Below are 22,220 nucleotides of genomic sequence, written 5' to 3' on the forward strand. Positions count from 1 at the left end.
AAAACGCGTTTTTTTGGTTGATTCGAGTGAAAATAAAAATAAACACAAGCATAAACTACGGCGTCGGAGGACGCAGATGATGAGAGACGCCCATCATGTCATAGAACTACGCAGTACGAGGAGTAACCTCTCCACCAACTCCAGCTTCAGTCTCCTCGGGAGGTGGAAAACTCAGCACAGGACCCGTCCACCCAAGATCGCCCTGAGGCTGAGGCTGCGGAGGCTGCTGCGATGATGAGCCGACCTCGTACATCCCACCACCTCAAGGAGCCGAGGTAGCCTCTCCCTGGCCTATCGGCTCAGTATGTGCACCCTCAGATGAAGAGCCCAAGCCCTCCACCTCCTCGGTCTGAGCAGCCTCAGAGCGACCACCCCGACCACCAGAACCAGTGCGGCGGCGTCTCGAGCTAGACCTTGCCGGGTCTCTCTGGACCTCAGGTCTCGTCCGGGTACGAGAAGGAATGGGCTGACCCTGCAAGAAGAAACCGATTCAAAAACAATCAAAATAGACATAACAATGCAAAAATAAGAAAGAAGGCTTCCTCCTAAACGGCGTCGTCATGACGACGCATAGCCACATTCCTCATCCGAACAAGCTGGCTTCAGAAGGCATCTATACACCGTGCCATCGCCGTGACCACCTCGCGTGAGAACTGTCAAAGAAATAAAGTCAGTAATGATGCATAACATATAAGGACTAAATTGCAAATAAATAAAGCTTACCCGAGTCTGGTGGCGAGGAATCGACCGCTCCACGAACCGCTCATCCTCAGGTGCCGGAGGGATCATCTCCTCGATCGACCCTTATGTCCACTGGTAATGGATAGACATACGAGGTAGCACGAACTCAGTAGGTCCAGCCTGACAAAAGCAAATCAAAGTCAGTAAGATATCACTTGGGGGATACTTAACAAAAAGAAAAAGATGAAAATCATACCGCCACCTCCTCAGCCAGAACAGGGGTTGGAGCTAACAGCGGCAGCAACTCCTCCTCATAGCACCGCCCAGGGATCGCATAAGAACGCCAAGGGGTGCCAGCTCTCTCTAACCTGCTCACCAGCCTTGCACCATTGAACATATGACGCGGCGGAAGAGCAGGAATGACGAAAGTGTCCGAGGAATGCTAAATAACAACCCTCTCTCCAAGGTACGCAATCGCTCCATACGTCCCTAAGAAGTAGCGACGCTCAGCGGTGTACTGCGCAGCTAACCCCGGGACAACCAAGTCGTTCCACGGCCAGCACTGCACATTAGGCTCCTGCGAAGAACGCCTATGAGATAAGAAATCTACTAAAGGTACTACGAAAGTGTTCAACTATGCAAAGAACCATACCTAGAGGATATGATCTCGAACATAAGCAGTAGAAATCCCAACATGGAGGCCTCCCCAACAGGCGCTCACTGGAAACCCACGTGGCGACGGTCTCGCCGACACAACTGAAGGAAATTACTCGTAGAACCAGATCTACAAAAGGCAAAAAGTATCAGCAAGTGCTAACCGAAAACTTAGAGCTAAACTTTATGGGAGATAAAGTATACCTCTACGACTCTCCAGAAACTGGACAGAGCGACGTTCCCCGTGAAGGACCGGTGTCGACACGAGTCTCGCAACGCTCGGACAAAGTCGGCATAGGCCAAGATGGCCCAGTCATAGGTCCCGATCAGGTGAAGATCACGGACCGCGGACAAGTATTAAAGTAGCACTCTAATACCCTTGTCAGGGGAAAACGTCCCTGACAGCAAGATAAGTGCAAAGATGCGCACCCGCTGCTCTCGGGTGGTTGCATCATCCTCGAAAGTTACCACCAGAGTCGATCGCCGAATGCCCTTAGAGTTAAACTGAGTCGACTCTACCTCAGCACGAGCCCGAACAGCAATCGGACCCAACAGCTCCTCAACCCCAGGAGAGAAGACACTGATGTCGATGTCGAACGGCAGCGTAGTAAAACTAAACTTCAGTCCCGTAATGAGACTGAATTCAGTCGAGGTGACCATCATCTCACCCTAGGGGAAGTGGAAAGTGTTGGTGGTGTCCCAGAAGAACTCCACAAGGGCGCGAGCCACGTGGTGACCCCCGTTAGAGGCAATCATGGCCTCTGAGGTCTCGAACAGCGCACTCAACCCGCAAGACTCCCAGACAAGTCTCACCTCTCCATCGACGCTGAAGTGCATCTTGTACAGATCGCCCAGGGTATCGCAGCCCGAGCCATGGTAGCGCATCCTACCAACCGTGATCCCACGTCGCACCCTCTCAGAAATGTGATGGACGGGGGAGAAGTAGAGAGTCCGCTCATCCCACTCAAGGAGGGAACCAAGAGAAGTGGACGGGTCGACGTCCTCCTCTACGGGCTCATGCTCCCATCGTGTGTCTCGAGACCGTGAATCCGAACCTCGCTGTCTAGCCATGCTACATTGTGAAAAATCATCATAAATTAAGGTTCTATAGTGTCTAAGGTTCGCCTAGCCGCATGATACTATGTTCGCAAAAAAACAGAGTATGTAGTACTAAAATAGAGCACAATTTCAAATTGAGCATATACGACATTTTTCAAGCATCCAAACAATTTCTTGCAACACTATGATAATTATTGTGACAAATTGGACAAGAATTGCTAGCAAAAACATCAAGAACAAGCTACATTGTAGTCCCGACCTTAAGAGGTCCGACTATGGTGACTTGTTCGTTTCTTCACCAAATTGAGACAAAAAAGTCTCAAATTACTCCCAGGGCAATATATAAACATAATCAAGCAATTTCATGACATGAAATTTGACAAACAAAGCGAATTAAGCAATTTAAATTTTTGAATTTTCAAGAAATTCGTGAAAAAACATGTGCAAAATTCATCAAAATCGGAGTGAGTTTGAAGAAAACTTACATATATCGGGAAAGTAGATGAAAGGAGCTTTGATTTGCAACAAATTTGAGCAAATTCGGTTAAGAAATGAGCAAGAACGAGTGAATTGAAGCTCAGCGGCAATTTCTCGAACAAAAGCAAGCAATAGTAGCGGAAAATGACGAAGAAAGGGATATATACGGAAATCCCGACTCTAGCCCCAAACGAAAGGCTTTGGCGCCAGACGATAGGGTTTATCACCTGGCGCTAATTCCAGCGCCTGTCGCTAGAGCCATATTTGTGGGGCTAGCAGAATTTTAGTGGCGACAGAATGCTCAGCCTCTCAGAGTGGTTATTTTGACCTCTTACAACAATTTTGGGTTCCTTGGTACGCCAATTAGCCCCTCTTAGCAATTTGACATGATTTAGTAATCGGCTTGATTATAATTGCATAAAGTGGTCGACCCGATGAATGATCGTCTCACTTAACTTAAAGCGCCTAAGCATTGGCTCATAAAAAAAGCACCGACGTAAAGGTTCATAAACAGCAAAGGCACCGACGTAATGTTCCATACAGAAAAGGCATTGACATACTGGTTCACAATTCAGAAAGCACCGACGTACAGGTTCAAAAGCAGCAAAAGCGCCGACATACAAGCATAGAAAAGCGAAAGATCGACAGGCGTGGCTCTTCGATAATTTTCCTCGGAATACTATCGCAACAAATGAGGATAGCTTCAGGCAAGGATATCTTCGACAACATTCCCTAGCTTGCGGAGAGTTGTCACAGACAACTGGAGGTGATTTCAAGAAAAGTTATCTTCGATCGTGTTCCCTGGCTTGTGGAGGACGGTCACAAGGCGCTAGAAGGTCGTTTCAGGCGAAGCAATCTTCGATGGGGTTCTCTAGCTTGCAAAAGTCTATCACGGCGGAATTGGAGGCAGTTACAGGCATAACAGTCTTCAGACGATATTCTCTAGCTTGCAGAAGATCGTCAAAACAAACAGCAGGATGGCGTTCCCTAGCTTGCTGAAGGTTATCACAAATACAGTAATGCAGAAACAAATCGGTTACTTCCAGAGACGTGTGCTCGACGGTGCAAAATACGCGTTTCTTAACTCTTTTATCTGTTTTACTAATGCTAGTTTTGCAGGTATCGGCGTTACAAGAGTGATTTAGGATTGCAGAACGTTCTGAATCATTCTCCGTCCCTATCGATACTTTGACTTTTGTTTTTGAAACTTGCGTTTCTCCAAACTCAGTCAAAGTGCGGGCTTCTGTAGACACCCATTTGTGTCTCCCCAAAACCAAACCCAGTGATGAGTACCTTTCACGTCAAATCATAATCGAATGAAGTGAAAGTGTGGAAAGTCTGGTGTTACGCATAGCTTTTAATTCTTTCTCTCTGTTTTTTAAAAACCTATTTTAAGAAAATATCCAATCCAGTTTGGTTTGGTCCATGGAAAAGGTCCAATAATGGTGTAGTTGGATGGGGCTTGAAAGTAGATTTCCTACGATATATTATAAGCCCAATTCCGATGAACAATGAGGAAGTTATGGCTAAATTACTAAACTGGGCCCGGTTTGATCTTTATATGCGGCCTAATGATCTAGAGGAGGGCCTAATATTGATTTATCATTCCTAATGCAATTAGAATTGATTTTAGTCTTCTAGATTCTTCTAGAAGGTTCTTTTCATTCCTAATTCAATTAGCAGTGATAAATTGACTTTGGTTGACTTTTTAAAGTTTTAATCAGAATAAAATGATGTTTTTAAGGAAAATACGACTTTGCCCTTCTGCACGGCTAAATTTTATCAAAACTAAGAAAACTCGTGAGATTAATTATTAGCGCCTGACGACAGGGATTAGCGACTGGCGCTAATCGAGTTTTATTCCCGTCGAAACTTTGATTTGTTTTTCAATGCGTCCTGCTAATTTTCTCTATAAATAGCCTCCTAAAACCTCCGTTTTCAGTCATCAACAACAATTATTTTTCTTATTCTTTCTAGCTTTCAAGCTTATTCTCTCTCTCTCTTTTCTAAACCAACCCTTTTGCATACAAAATTCCGCATTCACAAGATCTAGAAACACCTAGCGTTGTCCGAAGTTGCCTTCGTCCTAGACGTGAAAGGTTTGATTTCTGAGGGTTTGGTCCCAAATCTCTCTTTCAATTATTTAATTTAATTGTTTAATATTTTCCTTGAAGTTACTAATGTGTGTATTTTGTTATTAGAAAGAGATACGAGGCATCCAAGTAAGTACTTTAATTGATTTTATTGATATTATGATACAGAAATCATGTCTAGGTTGTTATTATGATTCATAGTATCATGTTTAGGGTAACTACTATAATTTCTAATATCAAATATGACAATTGGGTTTCCTGCGATGCTTCCTATTTTCTTTCCTAACATTCATGTTAGTATCATGTTAGGGCTAAATATTTGATCTTTATTGTTTAGTGACATGCTAGGGTTTGTTATTGATCTTGTTAGTATCATGCCTAGGATCTTGCTATTATTATGCTTTAACATGATGATTATGATTATAATAATTGTTATGATTATTATTATATTGCTTGATGATATTTATTGTTATTGCTTGATCACGCCTTTTATGCATGTTTAAAGGGAATTTGTATTTGTAATCACGCTTAATAAGATAATTAATAATCTTTTTTTAGAATTAATTTGATTACAACTCAAGTGATCGCCAATAATAGTTTTATGTGTGCATTAAAATTTAACCAACATAGATAAACAGGTTTAAGGTTAATCCTAATGATTGCATGTTAGTCAGAAAGCGCACATGGATACAATCTGAATAAAGTAGAGGCCTATTAATAGGGCAGGTTCAATCTCTTTTAGGTTGGATTTGTACCTTCATCCCCGAACTACCAGTCATGGTTCCAGACCTATTGGAGTTGACGATCTCCTGGATCGTTAAGGGGTGTAACCTTCACCTCGTGAACGGTTTACAAGTTCCTAAAACTTGTTGGCGACTCTTTTGCTCTATCTTCCTTCCCTTTGGACACCACCGTACTTTAGTGTATGATCACAGTGGGGTTCAAGTTATGGATAATGCTTGAAATATTCCCTACACAATGATATATTATAAGCCCAATTCCGATGAATAATGAGGAAGTTATGGCCAAAATACTAATTTGGGCCTGAAATGAGTTTTATATACAACCCAATGATCAATTGGAGGGCCCATTGATTATTATTCCTAAAATCATTAGGAATGACTTTAATCTTCTAGAGTAATCTAGACGGTTATTAAGTTTTAATTAAATTAAATCTGATTCTTATAGGATAAGTACGGATGTTAATTAGTCTAATTATATTAGATTAAGGACTCCGTACATTTTTAGATTAATGTGTGCACCATCGCAAAACGGTAGCTCCATCGTGCCACGATGAAGCCATCGCCCCGCGATGGAAGTAATTTTACTTCAAATCGAATTCGATCTTTTTCTCATCGTTTTGGGACTATTTTCTCTATAAATAGGGTCCTTATTCCCTGTTTTCAATCATCAAAAATCATTTAATTATATTCTCTTCTCTCTCTCTCTTAAGCAATAGCTTGTTCTTTCTCCTTATTTCTAAGCCTAGCCTTTTTTACAAACACAATACCACATTCACAAGTTCTAGACACACCTAGCCAAGTTCGAAGTTGCCTTCGCCCTAGACGTGAAAGGTTGATAATTTCTGAGGGTTTGGTCCCAAATCCCTACTTTAATTATTTAAATTAATTATTTGATTTATTACTTTCCTTGAAGTTACTAACATGTGTATTGTTTTGATTGAAAGAGATACGAGACAACAAAGTGAGTAATCCAATTACTCTGTATCTTTAGAAACCATGTCTAGATTATTTTAATTCCTAGTATCATGTTAGGATGTTTTTATTGCTTTCTAGTATCATGATTAGGTTGCTTCCTTTTTCTTCTATCATGTTAGGGATAAAACTTTAATCTTTATTGTTTAGTGACATGCTAGGATTTGTTATTAATCATGTTAGTATCATGCCTAGGATCTTGCTAATAACATTATGCTTAGATGAGAATATTATTATGATGATGATGATTTGTTGTGTCATTATTATTATTATTACTTGATATGTATTATTTCTTGATCACGCCCTCTCTTGCATGTTTAAAGGGATTTTGTACTTGAAATCACGCTTAATAAGATAATGAATAATTTTATTTAGGCTATTAAAATGATTCTAATTCAAGTGATCGGCAATAATAGATTTGTTTGTGCATTAATATTCAACCAACATGGATTAAACAGGTTTAATTAGGATTAATATATTGATTGTATGTTAGTCAAAAAGCGCACTTGAATGTGAGAAGAATAAAGTAGAGGCATTTTTTTAGGGTAGGTTCAATTTCTTTTAGGTTGGATTTGTACCTTCATCCCCGAATATCCAGTCATGGTTCCAGACCACTATGGAGTTAGTGATTTCATGGATCGTAAAGGGGTGTAACCTTCACCATGTGAACGGTTTACAAGTTCTAAAACTTGCTGGCGAATCTTTTGCTGTAGTTTCCTTCCCTTTGGACTCCACCATACTTAAGTGTATGGTCACAATGGAGCTCAATTTTGGGATGCTTGAAATAATTCCCTACAACATGTCTAATGTTTTCATCTCCCATTCTACATTAAACAAAACAAAATAATGATAAACAAGATGTCCATGTAATTAATCCCAAATAAAACATTAAACAATAATACTTTTTAGTCTCGACAAACCAAATTTAAACCATAATAAAAGACAACACAAAGTTCAATTGAAATAAAAACACACATAGTTCAAACAAAAAAAAAATCAAAAATAGTTCAACCAAATTTAATTCACACGTAATTTAACTTCCTTATTAGCTGTTAGGGAGAGTCCTTTCTAAGTACCACCACCTGTGTTCGTCATCCTCAAGTGCCAAGAACATATTGGCAACCCCCTCATCTTACAAGTATTTTATTGCACAAATGTAGTATTCTCGACCTTGTGCCACAACAACTCTCATTCTAGTTAGAGTTTGAAATACATTCGTATATCTTTCCGTAGGCTTAGTAGCAACACTTTTCTCCAATAATTCAATAACATTGTCAGCATTATCTTTTTGTCATTTTTCCTCAAACTCATCATTACTACCTTTACTTTTTCGCTTACTACTAGTATCACCCTGAACTTGTTTCCGCACAGCCTTTGGAGGGGATACAATTCTCTGTGTTACTCCGACACTTGCCTTGACCATGGGTGTCGCATATGGACACGCCAAGATGCACGATATGACCCCTGACACGGCTCCGAAAAAGTGTCAACACGAGGATTGGAAAAGTGTCTTAAAAAGGTGTCAATTCAGATAATCAAGAATTATAATTTAAAATTTTAGGGCTTAATTCAAAATTTTACCAAAATTTCGTGAATTGCAGGACACATACAGACAATAAAAGTATAGGGATTTTGGTCGCCTGAAAATTCCGATTTCAACGATGTATTTTTACGGCACATTGAACAGATCACCAGCGAGTTGTGGTTGCCATTTGTGGTGGCTGGTTGTTGAATGAAAAAAACAAAGAAGTGTTTGCAACAAAATGACATACCGCCTTTGAAATTAGAAAGAGAAGACACGGAGGGGATTAAGTTTGAACTTTGAAGCATGCATCTGATTTAATGGAGGGGACAGAGATATAAAAGAAAAGTAGAAAACCATGGTAAAAGAATACGTAGAAACTAGAAAGCGTAAAAAGGAAACAAAAGAAGACTAAAAAAAGTGTATTGGAATATGTTTAGATGTTCCTAATCTATTATTATTATTATTATTATTATTATTATTATTATTATTATTATTATTATTATTATTATTTATTTATTTATTTATTTATTTATTTACTTTTTGAGAAAAATGTTTATCAGTAAGTGTGAAACATTAAAACATTTCTTTTTTTTCTATGTACCTTGTATTATTTTAAATTTGTTAATTAATTCATTTTGAAATATGTCATTTCTAATAATTTAAAACTTATTTTAAAATTTTAACTAGTGTGTGACCGAGCTTTGCCCTAGGTGATACTTTGAATAATTTTATTTTTATATTAGAAGCTTTAAAAGACTTATTAATTTATTTAACATGGGTAAATTAGAATACAATGACATTATTAATTTATTTTGGATTTTATTCTACATCTATTATACTTCCTCCGTTAATGGTTAATTGCAACAAAGGGGTATTATTGTGAGTTATAAAATATTTCTTTGTTGCAATTAACCATTAACGGAGGAAGTATGTATGTATTTTTATATAAATTTGGATTAATAATGCATTAATTAATTCTATCCAAGATGGTAATGTATTTGGTTTTCATTCAATGAGGTTAGGGGTTTAAATCTCTTTGTATGCATTTTTAATTAAGATAATTGGATGATGATGTGGCAAGATGCTAAAGATTGTTGAATGATGATTTGGCGCTATATAGGTGTAAGAAAGGAAACACGTGGCACATACGCAATTTTATAACCATCTTTTAATATATAGTATAGATTAGTTTATTTCCCAACGACTTAACTAATGTATTTGTATTCGTAAATTGTTAGTAATATTTTTTTTTATTTTTTTGAAAAATATAGCTTATTGATGAATAAAAGGTTATAATGCAAGTGCACAGTGTCTGTTGTTAGCGGAGAGTTAGCAAATACGGGTCGAATCCCACAGGGAGATAGGTTCTATTAGTTTTTGCCCAAATATTATAAACTATTTCAATAAACGAAGAGTGGTTTGATGATTAATTAACTAAAGTATGACAATAATAAAAATAAGGTTGCTCTCAGATAAATTAAAGTCTAGGGCATACGTTTGGTCCACCATGCTTATACCAATCCAAGAAATGCAAACAGTCCATTAATAAATGAACTAGGTCGAATAATTAAAGCACTTGTTAATCCTACGGTCGGGAATTAACACTTACGAATTAACATATATAGTTCGGTCGCTAACATAAACAAATTCGCCAATTGTAATTAAGCCTCTAAAAAATGATCTTTCAATTCTAATTTTTATTAGCTATATAATCCGTTGAAACTTAAAGGTTTTGATGATGATGAACTTAAACTAAAGAAAACTCAACTAATAAAGGTTTTTAAGTGTTTAACTAGTACAAGCAAAGTTGACCTTGGAGGTGGAAGAGTAACTTGGACTATGAAGACATGAAGAGACCTTTAATGAAAAGACAAACAATACAAAAGAAGAGTTCTCTAACAAGAACTGAGTTCCTTAACAGGAATGTTCCCTAACAGGAACTTGGAAGATGTAAGGTAAAGACAGTAAGTTCCAGAAGGAACTTAGTCTGCAAAGTTCCAGAAGGAACTTAGACTGCAAAGTTCCAGTTGAGGACTGGAGACCGAGTGACAGCAGGAACTTGTTCCTGGTCTGCGTGAAGCCCAAGTAATTCAAGTTTACAGAAACGCGGCACAACAATAGTAATTTAGTTAAGATTTAATCTTCTAGATTTATTGTTAAATGTGTTAAGTAGATATGCACAAAATCTATTAGGTGCGTGATAAGATAAATTGGCAAATATGATAAAATTGGAAAAGATAAAAAGATAGATTTTAGAAAAATATTTTATTTAAATTTGTTTCTTAAAATTAGTTTTGTTAAAAAGATATTATTCTTTTTAATTATATCTTTCTTTATTTTCCGGAAAAAGATTTTCACAAAATATGTTTTACTTAAACTGTGTTATTGAGATAAGGAAAGTTAGTTTTAATCTTTTTGAAAACCCTACTTTCTATACGAGTAATACTTGTATAAATAGTGGAGAAATGATCTCATTAGTTTTTTGTGAGTTTTTGCGTGAAGAAATCTTTGAGCTTAATTCGTGTAAGTTTGCCAAGCTTTATCTTGTCATATTAGTTTCGGATTTCGCGCATTGCTTGCCTAACATATTCTAGGTGTTATATTTTCTGTAATTGGTTGGGTTATTGGGTGTGAGTGTATGAAATTTACATTGCATACAGGTTAGACAACTTTGAGTGTGAAGGTTGTGATTGTACTGTGAGAGTACGAGTGAATTTAAGTCAGGGGACTTGAATTGGGTAGGATAGAGTCCTACTGTGTAGCAAGTTCTAGTTGGAACTTGTGAGCAATGGTCTGTCTTATAATAGGTTTGTAACTTGGTGTTTGCCCTATTATAGTGGATTGGTTTTTGTGTTGAAATCCCTTATAAGGGTCGAGGTTTTACTTCCAGTTGGGCCCTGGAAGGTTTCCTCGTAAAATCCTGTGTGCTTTGATAAGTTCCTTTTATGTTTTGTTTATAATTTGAAAAAGTAGTCACTAGGAACTCACCTACAATTAACCCACCCCTCTTGTAGTGTTCGTTTCAACTAACATAACCAACTTGTGATATTGGCCAATTACATGAATCAAACAATAAAGCACAAATCAATTGGAATTATTCAAACCCTAATTCTTAAATTTATAAATAATTAATCACAAATAATCATGGTATAAACATGGCTTCCCTCACTTAACCCTAGAAAACGACTACTCACTCATAATTTAAATAAATAAAACAAAAGAGATAAATTAACTTGAATTCATAATTAATAAAATAAATAAAGAACGAAAGATTGAATGAAAATACCTCAATGATTGAATTAATGGAGAATGAAAAGCTAGGATTCAACAATGGAGAGAAAAAAAAACTAAGAAGCGTTTAATCTAGAAAAATAATGCTTAAAAAAGGAAAATATAATCCTCTCTAGTATTGATATTAAAGCCTAATCCTAAGTGTAGACACCCATTTGTGACTCCCCAAAATCGAACCCGGTGATGAGTACCTTTCACGTCGAATCATAATCGAATGAAGTGAAAGTGTGGAAAGTCTAATGTTGCAGATAGTTTTAATTTATTTTCTCTTCTCTCTATTTTTGAAAACTTATTTTAAGAAAACAGTCAATCCAGTTTGGTTGGTCCATGATATGGGTCCAATAATGGTGTATTTAGATAGGGCTTGAAAAGAGCTTTACAACGATATATTATATGCCCAATTCCGATGAATATTGAGGAAATTATGGCCAAATTACTAAACTGGGTCTGGTTTGATCCTTATATGCGGCCTAATGATCTAGAGGAGGGCCTAATATGGATTTATCATTCCTAATGCAATTAGGAATGGTTTTAGTCTTCTAGATTTTTCTAGAAGGTTCTTTTCATTCTTAATTCAATTAGCATTGATAAATTGACTTTTGTTGACTTTTTAGAGTTTAAATTAAAATGAAAGAGTGTTTTGAAGAAAATACGATTTTATCCTCCTGTACGGTTAAATTTTATCTGATTTTAGAAAAAGCGTCAAAAAACTGGTTAGCGCCTAACGCCAGCATTAGCGCCTGGCGCTAACGTTAGCGTTTGGCGCTAATGTCAGCGTCTGGCGCTAACTTGGAATTTTCACGTTAGAACTCTGGTTCGATTTTCTATCTTTATGGCTGATTTTCTCTATAAATAGCCTCCTAAAAACTCCGTTTTCAATCATCTACAATCATCAACTCTCTAATTCTCTTCTCTCTCAAGGCTAGAAGCTTTCTTTTTCTCTCTTTTCTAAACCACCCTTTATACAAAATTCCGCATTCACAAGACCTAGAAACACCTAGCATAGTTCGAAGTTGTCTTCGCCCTAGACGTGAAAGGTTTTAGTTTCTGAGGGTTTGGTCCCAAATCTCTCTTTCAATTATTATTTAATTTAATTGTTTGATTTTATATTTTACTTGAAGTTACTAATGTGTGTATTTTGTTATTAGAAAGAGATACGAGGCATCCAAGTAAGTGATTTAATTGTTTTATTGATATTATGATCATGCTTAGATTGTTATTTTGATTCCTAGTATCATGTTATGATTCCTGCAATGCTTCCTATTTTCTTGTTAGTATCATGTTAGGGTTAAAGCTTTGATCTTTATTGTTTAGTGACATGCTAGGGTTTGTTATTAATCTTGTTAGTATCATGCCTAGGATCTTGATATTATTATGCTTTAACATGATTATGATTATTTTTACAATTCATGGTTATTATTATGATGATAATAATAATAATAATAATAATAATAATAATAATAATTATTATTATTATTATTATTATTATTATTATTATTATTACTATTATTATTATTATTATTATTATTATTATTATTATTATGTTGCTTGATATTTATTGTTATTGCTTGATCACACCTTTTATGCATGTTTAAAGGGAATTTGTACCTGTAATCACGCTTAATAAGATAATTAATAATCTTGGTTAGGGTTAATATGATTATAATTCAAGTGATCGCCAATAATAGTTTGTTTGTGCATTAATATTCAACCAACATAGATAAACAGGTTTAGGGTTAAATCTATTGATTGCATGTTAGTCAGAAAGCGCACATGAATACGATCAGAATAAAGTAGAGGCCTATTATTAGGGCAGGTTCAATCTCTTTTGGGTTGGATTTGTACCTTCATCCCCGAACTACCAGTCATGGTTCCAGACCTATTGGAGTTAACGATCTCCTGGATCGTTAAGGGGTGTAACCTTCACCTCGTGAACGGTTTACAAGTTCCTAAAACTTGTTGGCGACTCTTTTGCTCTATCTTCTTTCCCTTTGGACGCCACCGTACTTAAGTGTATGATCACAGTGGGGTTCAAGCTAGGGATAATGCTTGAAATATTCCCTATACTAAGTAAAATAAAAATAACAAAGGTCGTCTTTCAATTAGTCGCGAGAATTACAATCGACGGAAAACAATATCCCGCACGCCAGACCCATCGCCCGATGGATGGCCGATGGTCGTGTGATCGAGGGCTCTGACGAAGACCATCGGCCGATGGAATTTCATTGGTCTAGGAAGATTCCAAAGGTCGTATATGCGGCTAAATCATCGGGCAGCCATCGCCCGATGGCTTGGTGCTTGACTGGAAGATTTGCAGGACCGACTTTGGAAGGTTATAACTCACAATCTAGGAATTGTATGAAGGCTTGAAACCAATCATTGGAAATCTCTTCAAGTCTAGTTTCCAACCCAACTTGAATCACCTTAATTCGATCTGTAGAACTTGAGATATGGCTGAAACAATGCACAAGGGTCCTTTTTGATACTTTGCAAGCCTTCGTTTTCCTTTGTTTCTAACTCAAATTCAATTCCGAAAAGTGCATACCGATCCTCGTGGATGATATTTTCAACTCCCATGCATATAATCGTCAGAGACAACATTAACGAGCATAAATCCCTCAGTCAATGAACTCGATCAATTGATTTCCATTCAAATATCATTCAAATCATCTCCAACACTTCGAAAGCGTCCAAATGACTATGAAATCACCTAAGACATTAAGAAATACACAAACGAAGTGTAATAGAGCGATATATGATGACTTATGCAAATATGACCATAAAATCGACCAAAAAGACTAAGAAAAAGGTATAAAAACTAACATAAATGTGCCTAAGAACCCTATATAAATATGATTCATCAAATTCCCCCAAGCTAAACCGTTGCTTGTCCCCAAGCAACACTAGACTCAAGACGGAGAATAAAGAAAAGCAAGACTTCTTGGAACCAGAAGTCTGGCTCCGATACATATAGAACCCCGTAGAACTCATAGTCCTGCAATTAACTCACCAATCTCTAGGCCACAAACATTCTCTTTCCAAGCTAGTCTCCGCCGATTTCCTGTAGATATGCTGAAGTTGAGCACGAGAGGTACCCTACCAGCTTAGGGTTATAAAAAACACTTAACCTATACCATGTCGACTCGGAATGCAACAAATACTCTTTAACTTTGACTTAAAGCTCAGTTCACTCAATCATAACTTATGCACGAAGATCAAAAGGTCTTTATGAGGGTTGTAATAGGGCTAGGGTGAGAGGTAAGATAAACATTTTGAGAGATGTGAGAATTGAACTAGCTGGGAGAGTGGTAATAATAGTTTATAATAACAACACAACCAAATGCATGTCGAAGATAACCTCGTTTAGCATCTAGCCTCTCCATACACCATAAAAACCAAGACAAAAAGCACTATACACCAAAGTAATTTGATTTTATCTTCTTCCCTTCCTTCTTCAACCCCTATTTATTTTTTATTTATAAACTTTTTTTTTTCTTTTTCATCCCTTCATTCTTTCTTTTTCATACCCCATTTATTCTATTTTCTTTTTTTTATTTTTTATTTTTTTTATTTTTTTTTCATTTTTTTTACAACCTTGAGCTTCCATTCAAAATCTCCTTTATTTCACCACGAAGAAAATATTTAGCCAAATAAAGATCACAAATCTCAAGATAGACCACTCCCCCAAGCTAGGCTTGAGAATAGTAACCAATAGAGGTCGAAGGCTTGTAATATGGCTAATTCAATGAAGGGTAAAGCTCAACATGGGTAACAATTAAGGAGCAAATGTACAAAAATAACTTCTGGATGCTCTAATTAAGAAAAAGAAAGACCTTTATCATTTCAATAATGCACTCATCACAACCAAATTATTACGATTCTCAGGGCAAAATCAAGAACAAAGTTGCACCAGAAACTATCACACATACAAAAATATAGACTGTTATAAATGTGACAGTCAATCAATCAGGTTTCAAAAACTCACATGGCTTCGGGTCTACAAAATCTTGACTAGCTAGACTCAAAAAGAGCAAAACATCTTGCCACAAGCCCATTAATCGCAAGCTACATTGCTACGCAGTTATCAACGTATAAAGCACACCGAGCGAATTTCAAAATCATAATAATGGTGAGAAAAAGCTCAAGAGAGTTTAATATAATCCGCACACGGTTCGAAGTCAAAATAAAGAAGAGAAACACAAGAATGCATTATTCAAAAACATAACTAAACTAAGAAAGCAATACTTTTTTTTCGTTACATGTAAACTCCCATCCCTAATAGACGGTACAAACCATGCAACACCTACGGAAAGCAATAAAACTACACTATGAAAGCATTAAAAGATAGATATCCCTCCCCAAGCTAGAATGAAACACAGTGTCCTCACTGTGGCAAAATAAAATACAAGAGAGAGAGATAAGAAAGAAAAGATCACTCAGCAGGAGCCTCATCGATAGAAGAGGTGTCGACTGTAGTGTCATTAGATGTAGCGGTGGTGCCAGAAGCTACTATCTGCTGACGTAGAGAAACAACCTCCGAATTCAAGGTTTGAAACCGTTGTTCCAAATTGCTAAAATTATCAATAACCTCTTGAGCAAACGTACCAATGTTAGCCATGAACTTCTTGAACATCTCTATAGTGATTGGATTGCTGCTAGACCCCTCAAAACTGACACTATCACGAAAAGGGTGGGATGGAATAGTCCCACGAGAAGGAGTGTGAAAGATCTTTGAATTGTCATCAACCAGAGGAAGAGGGGCCGAAGAAAAACCTTTCTTTGTAGAATACACACCTGTTTGGATGATTGTTTTGATGTTGGGGGTAGGCCGAAACAAAACGGCATTTGGATTACCCATTCGAGTCGCAAGAGTTGGCAAAACAGCATAAGGAGTCGGATGTGAGTCCTTCTCCTCTCCCTTAACCTGCCATACAAACAAACCAATCTTTGGTAACAACCATCCATATCGTTCCATGCTCACATTATCAAGGAGTGCATATGTGTTCAACTTCTTAAAATAAGACAAATCGATCCCCAGATGCGTAGCAAAGACGGTTACAAAGCTTCTCATAGTGATAGGCCATTTCGGCTTGTTTCTCTCCACAAGAAATGCAGCAATGAGGAATTTTTCGAAATCCAATTGACCCATCCTATCTCGATCACCATGTAAGAACCACCAAAGCATATTAAAATCACTTGTAGCAATTTGTCCCATCTTTGTCTTTAGAAACAACACTTGTAAAAGCAAGCGATGTAGAATACGAGGCACATGGTTCACAATTGAAAAAGACTTATTAAGACCAACTATCCAATCATCTCGACCTGTGAGTTCTCTCAAAAACACTTTTTGGTGAGATTGTAATCCATTCTTGTCACCCCAAAACGAACCAAACTCTGATGGGCCAATAGTTTCATCACAAGGCCACTCCAAAATTTCATTAACCTCATTTGGTGCCATTGAATGTGCCACTCCCTCAAGAGAAAAAGATATGTCACCATTATCAGACACTACTAAAGAAGTAACAAACTCAATAACCAAATCCGGATAAACCTCTTCCTTCAAATTAAGAACTTTTGACCAACCACACCTTTGACCTATTTCTTGTAAACAATCGTCAACCCCAAGCTTCTTACCATCATCTTGTGAATAATGAAGTGTTGGTTTGATTTTTCAATCTTGAAGTTAAAAACCGGGCCTTCTTTACTCAAACTTGAGGAAGGATGAGAGGTGGAAGGTGGGTTGGTATGAGAAGTGGTTGGAGGGGATTTATGTGGTGGCTTGGGATGCTTCTTTGAAGGTGAGGCTCTTGCTTTTTGAGGTGGGTTTCTCTTTGTGGGAGTGGATCTTAGTGGTGCAAGTGGAGAAGGAGTGGACTTTGGGTGAGAACTAGTGGTTTTTGTGGTTCTCATGATACAATTTCACAATCAAATAGCAATAAGCACAAAATACTCCAACCAACACTAGTAATCACAATTCTAAAATCCAAAGTAGAATTAATTCCATTCACCTACCAACCAAATATCAATGTTCAACCACAAATAATCACCACAAACTCAACAATAATCTAATATTAATATACAAAAGGCAAAATTTCAAATTTTTATATGAATGTAAATAATTCAAGAAGAGGAGTTGGATGAAAAATTCAAAATAATACCTATACTTGTGCAATTAAGACAATGTTATTGTTGATTACCTCAAATAAAATACCAATTGAATTGCAATTCCAACCAATTCACCCTATTGCAAATGAAAATAAAAAAGCCCCAACATTAATAATTAGGGTTCTTTTTTTTTTTTGTGGAGGGTGTTGTACGGTGGCCAATTGGTGGTTGTACGGGGCGCCGAAAGTGCGCCGGTGGTGCAGCGGCGATTGGTGGTTGATGTGCGGCGGGTTGGAGTGGTGGAGAGAGAAGGGAGGTTTTCTTGGGATGCGTGAAGGCTTTAGCAGCAGAAACTGTTTTCTTTTTTTTAGGGATGCGTGTAGGCTCGGAATTAGCGGGCACTAGAATTCCAGCGCCCAGGCAGATTGTTGGGTGGCGGAGAGGAGGCTCGGTCCAGCGGGCGCTGGCCTGTGCGGGCTGGTGCCTAATGCTGGCGGCTGCTTTCCCTTTTTTGAATTAAAATAGAATAAAATTTATACCTTCACTAAAAATAAAATAATAAACAACATTAATAGAGTTAGTGAAGTAAAACAAAAACAAAAAAATAAATCGAAACTAACACCTGTGGGGAATAAATTTCAAGCTTTAAACCCCTAGCTTGAACCCCACTGTGATCATACACTTAAGTACGGTGGCGTCCAAAAGGGAAGAAGATAGAGCAAAAGAGTCGCCAACAAGTTTTAGGAACTTGTAAACCGTTCACAGGGTGAAGGTTACACCCCTTAACGATCCAAGAGATCGTCAACTCCATAAGGTCTTGAACCAAATAAGGGTTCGGGGATGAAGGTACAAATCCAACCTAAAAGAGACTGAACCTTCCCTAATAATAGGCCTCTACTTTATTCTGATCGTATTCAAGTGCGCTTTCTAACTAACATGCAATCATTAGGTTTAACCCTAAACCTGTTTATCTATGTTGGTTGAATTTAATGCACAAATAAAACTATTATTGACGATCACTTGAATTATAATCAAATTAACCCTAAACAAGACTATTAATTATCTTATTAAATAATAATAATAATAATAATAATAATAATAATAATAATAATAATAGTTATAATTATAATTATAATTATCAAAACAACCATAATTAAAATTAATATCATAATAATAATTATAACAATCATAAAATTATAATCATCATAATTAATTATAATCATAGAAATAAACATGTTCTTATTAAAGCATAATAAAAGCAAGATCCTAGGCATGATGCTAACAAGATTAATAACAAACCCTAGCATGTCACTAAGCAATAAATATCAAATATTTAACCTTAACAGATACTAACATGAATATTAGGAAAGACAATAAATGGCATCATAGAAATCATAATTGACATTATATTCTTTACCCTAAACATGATACTAGGAAGCAATAAAACATTCTAACATGATACTAGGAATCAAAATAACAATCTAAGCATGATTTCTATATCATAATATCAATTAAACAATTAAATCACTCACTTTGATGCCTCGTACCTCTTTCTAATAACAAAATACACGCGTTAGTAACTTCAAGGAAAATAATAAAACAACAATTAAATTAAATAATTGAAATAGAGATTTGGGACCAAACCCTCAGAAATTAAACCTTTCACGTCTAGGGCGAAGGCAACTTCGAATATGGCTAGGTGTTTCTAGATCTAATGAATGCGGAATTTGGTATGTAAAAAGCAAGTTTAAAAAAAGAGAGATGGAGAAAGAGATGGATTAGAAAAGAATGCGAGAATTGATGATTGCGAATGAAAACTGGTTGTAGGTGAATGCAAATGAATGTTGATGAGAATTGGTGAATGAAAACGGAGTTTTTACGACATTATTTATAGAGAAAATCAGCCAAAAAGATAAAATATCAAAACAGAGCATTGGCGCACCTGAAACAGAGTTGGCGCCAACGCTGGCTTATTGGCGCCAGGCACCAACATTAGCGCTAGGCGCCAATGCCTGGCGTTAGGCGCTAAACCTGTTTTTGACGCGTTTTCTAAAATCAGATAAATTTTGCCGTACAGGAGGATAAAATCGTATCTTTTCCTCAAAAATGCTCTTTGATTTTAATTAAAACTCTGAAAAGTCAACCAAAGTCAATTTATCAATGCTAATTGAATTAGGAATGAAAAGAACCTTCTAGAAGAATCTAGAATACTAAAACCATTCCTAATTGCATTAGGAATGATAAATCATATATTAGGCCCTCCGCTAGATCATTGGGCCGCATATGAGGCTCAAACCGGGCCCAGTTCAGTAAATTGGCCATAACTTCCTCAATATTCATCGGAATTGGGCTTATAATATATCGTTGGAAAGCTCTTGTCAAGCCTCATCCAACTACACTTCTAATGGACCCATATAATTGACCAACCAAACTGAATTGGATATTTTCTTAAAATAAGTTTTCAAAAATAGAGAGAAGAGAAAAGGAAATTAAAACTATCCGCAACACTAAACTTTCCACACTTTCACTTCATTCGATTATGATTTGACGCGAAAGGTACTCATCACTGGGTTTGGTTTTGGGGAGACACAAATAGGTGTCTACCACACCAAAAAAAAAAAGAAATTAAAACTAGAAAAATAACATAAATAAATAAATAGAAACATTAAAAATAAAAAGAAGGAATGAAAGAAAAATAAAAAAAACAACAAGGAAGAGAAACAAAAAAGAAAAGGAAAAACAAAACAAAAAAAAATAAAAGAAGAATTAGGAAATCGGGTTGCCTCCCGATAAGCGCTCATTTAGACTCGTGAGTGTAGACACCTAAAAATGTCTCCCCAAAATCAAACCCGGTGATGAACAACCTTTCACCGCCATTATTGGTCGGGTTGAGTATTTAATATTGGAGTGCTTAAATCCATATTTCCATTTCATAAACCAACCCAACTTCTAGCCCATTTTCCCAAACCATAATTTATTTTCCTCTTGTCGTGTCTTTTAACCCAAAATAATTCATTTCGTGTCCTTTAAAATCAATTATTTCGTGTCCTTTTTATAAAAGCGTTTAATCTAGTTTATTTGGGTCTATAATCCGGGTTCAATGATTAAATAGTTGGAAGAGGCTTTAAAATAGCTTTCCAACGATATATTATAAGCCCAAATCCGAGTTATAACGAATAAGTTATGGCCAAAATATTAAACTGAGCCCAAACCGAACCTAAGCCCACCTTACCTACGACCCAATGATCATGTAGAGGGTCCAAATTATTTAATCCCATTCCTAAACCAATTAGGATTAATTAGAAGCTTCTACAAGTTTCTAAAATATCTTAATTATCATTTTTAAAAAGATAAGATTAAAGAGTTTGAAATTGAATAAAACTTTTCTTTTTGAAAATCCTATTTCTAGCCGAATTGAAAGATGTTCAAAGATAAACAGATATTATTTTCGTACCTCATAGTTTTTATCCAAATTTTAAATTTTTGGATAGCCCTTGAAATTATCTTTCCAATTATATATTATAATATCAATTCCGAGCTATAACAGAAAAGATATGAATAAAATGTCAAACTCAATCCAAAACTGACACCGTCTCACTATTTCGGCCATATCTTTTATTCTATAAAATATTTTAATCTGACTTTAATTGGGTTAGAAAGTAGACTTCAAGATATTTCCAACGATATCTTATTCATCTTATTCCGATTTCTGGATTAAAAGATATGATAAAACCAAAAATCACAAAAACTGATGTCTATCGAGTTTTATTCCGATTTAATTCGGTTCTTATCTTTTCTTGATTCTTCAACCTTCTTTTTTTCTCTATAAATATAGGTCATATCTCCCCTTTTCCAATCATCAAAAAGCTTGATCATCAATTAATTCTCTTCTCCCTCTTTAGCCTAAACACTAGCCTCCCTATTCTTTCATAATAGTACTTCCCCTAAGAACTCCAAGGAGTCCATACTTTACCCAAAATTTTATATTTAAACCAAAGCGGGTGAAAGGTATAATTGACTGAGGGTGTGGACAAAATCAACTCTAATTTTTATTTAATTTAATTTCTATTTTTTATTGAAGTTACTAACAGTTTATTCATGATGTAGCAATTTAAAGGAACGCGCATAATGTGAGCAATTAATTGATTTAATTACTCTTATTTTATTTTAATATTGCTAGTATCATGATTAGGGTTATTTTATATTTGATTTGACTAACGCTATTATTGTTAAATTGCTTCCAATATTAATGTTTATTCTATTATTATTTATTGATCACTATATTGCATGTTTAAAGGGAATATGTAATTGGAAATCACGACTAATAAGATAATTTGGACAACCGGTTTAGGTTCCTTTTTAATCTTGTTGTTTAATCAAGTGATCACAATATTTTAGAGTAATGTGTTGCATTAATATTCAACCAATTTAGCATAATAATAGTTTGGAGCAAATTGAATATTTTGTTTGTATGCCTTTGAGATCGCAGGAATCACTTTTCACTATAAGAATCGAGTAGAGGCCAATACGGGCGAATGTGACTCCATGACTCACTTCATACCATCATCCCCGATCCTCCTTTCGTGGTTCCGAATCATATGGAGTTAGTAATCTCATGGA

The sequence above is a fragment of the Chenopodium quinoa genome, unplaced genomic scaffold (genome assembly GCF_001683475.1).
Source record: "Chenopodium quinoa cultivar QQ74 unplaced genomic scaffold, ASM168347v1, whole genome shotgun sequence".
Lineage (NCBI taxonomy): Eukaryota > Viridiplantae > Streptophyta > Magnoliopsida > Caryophyllales > Amaranthaceae > Chenopodium > Chenopodium quinoa.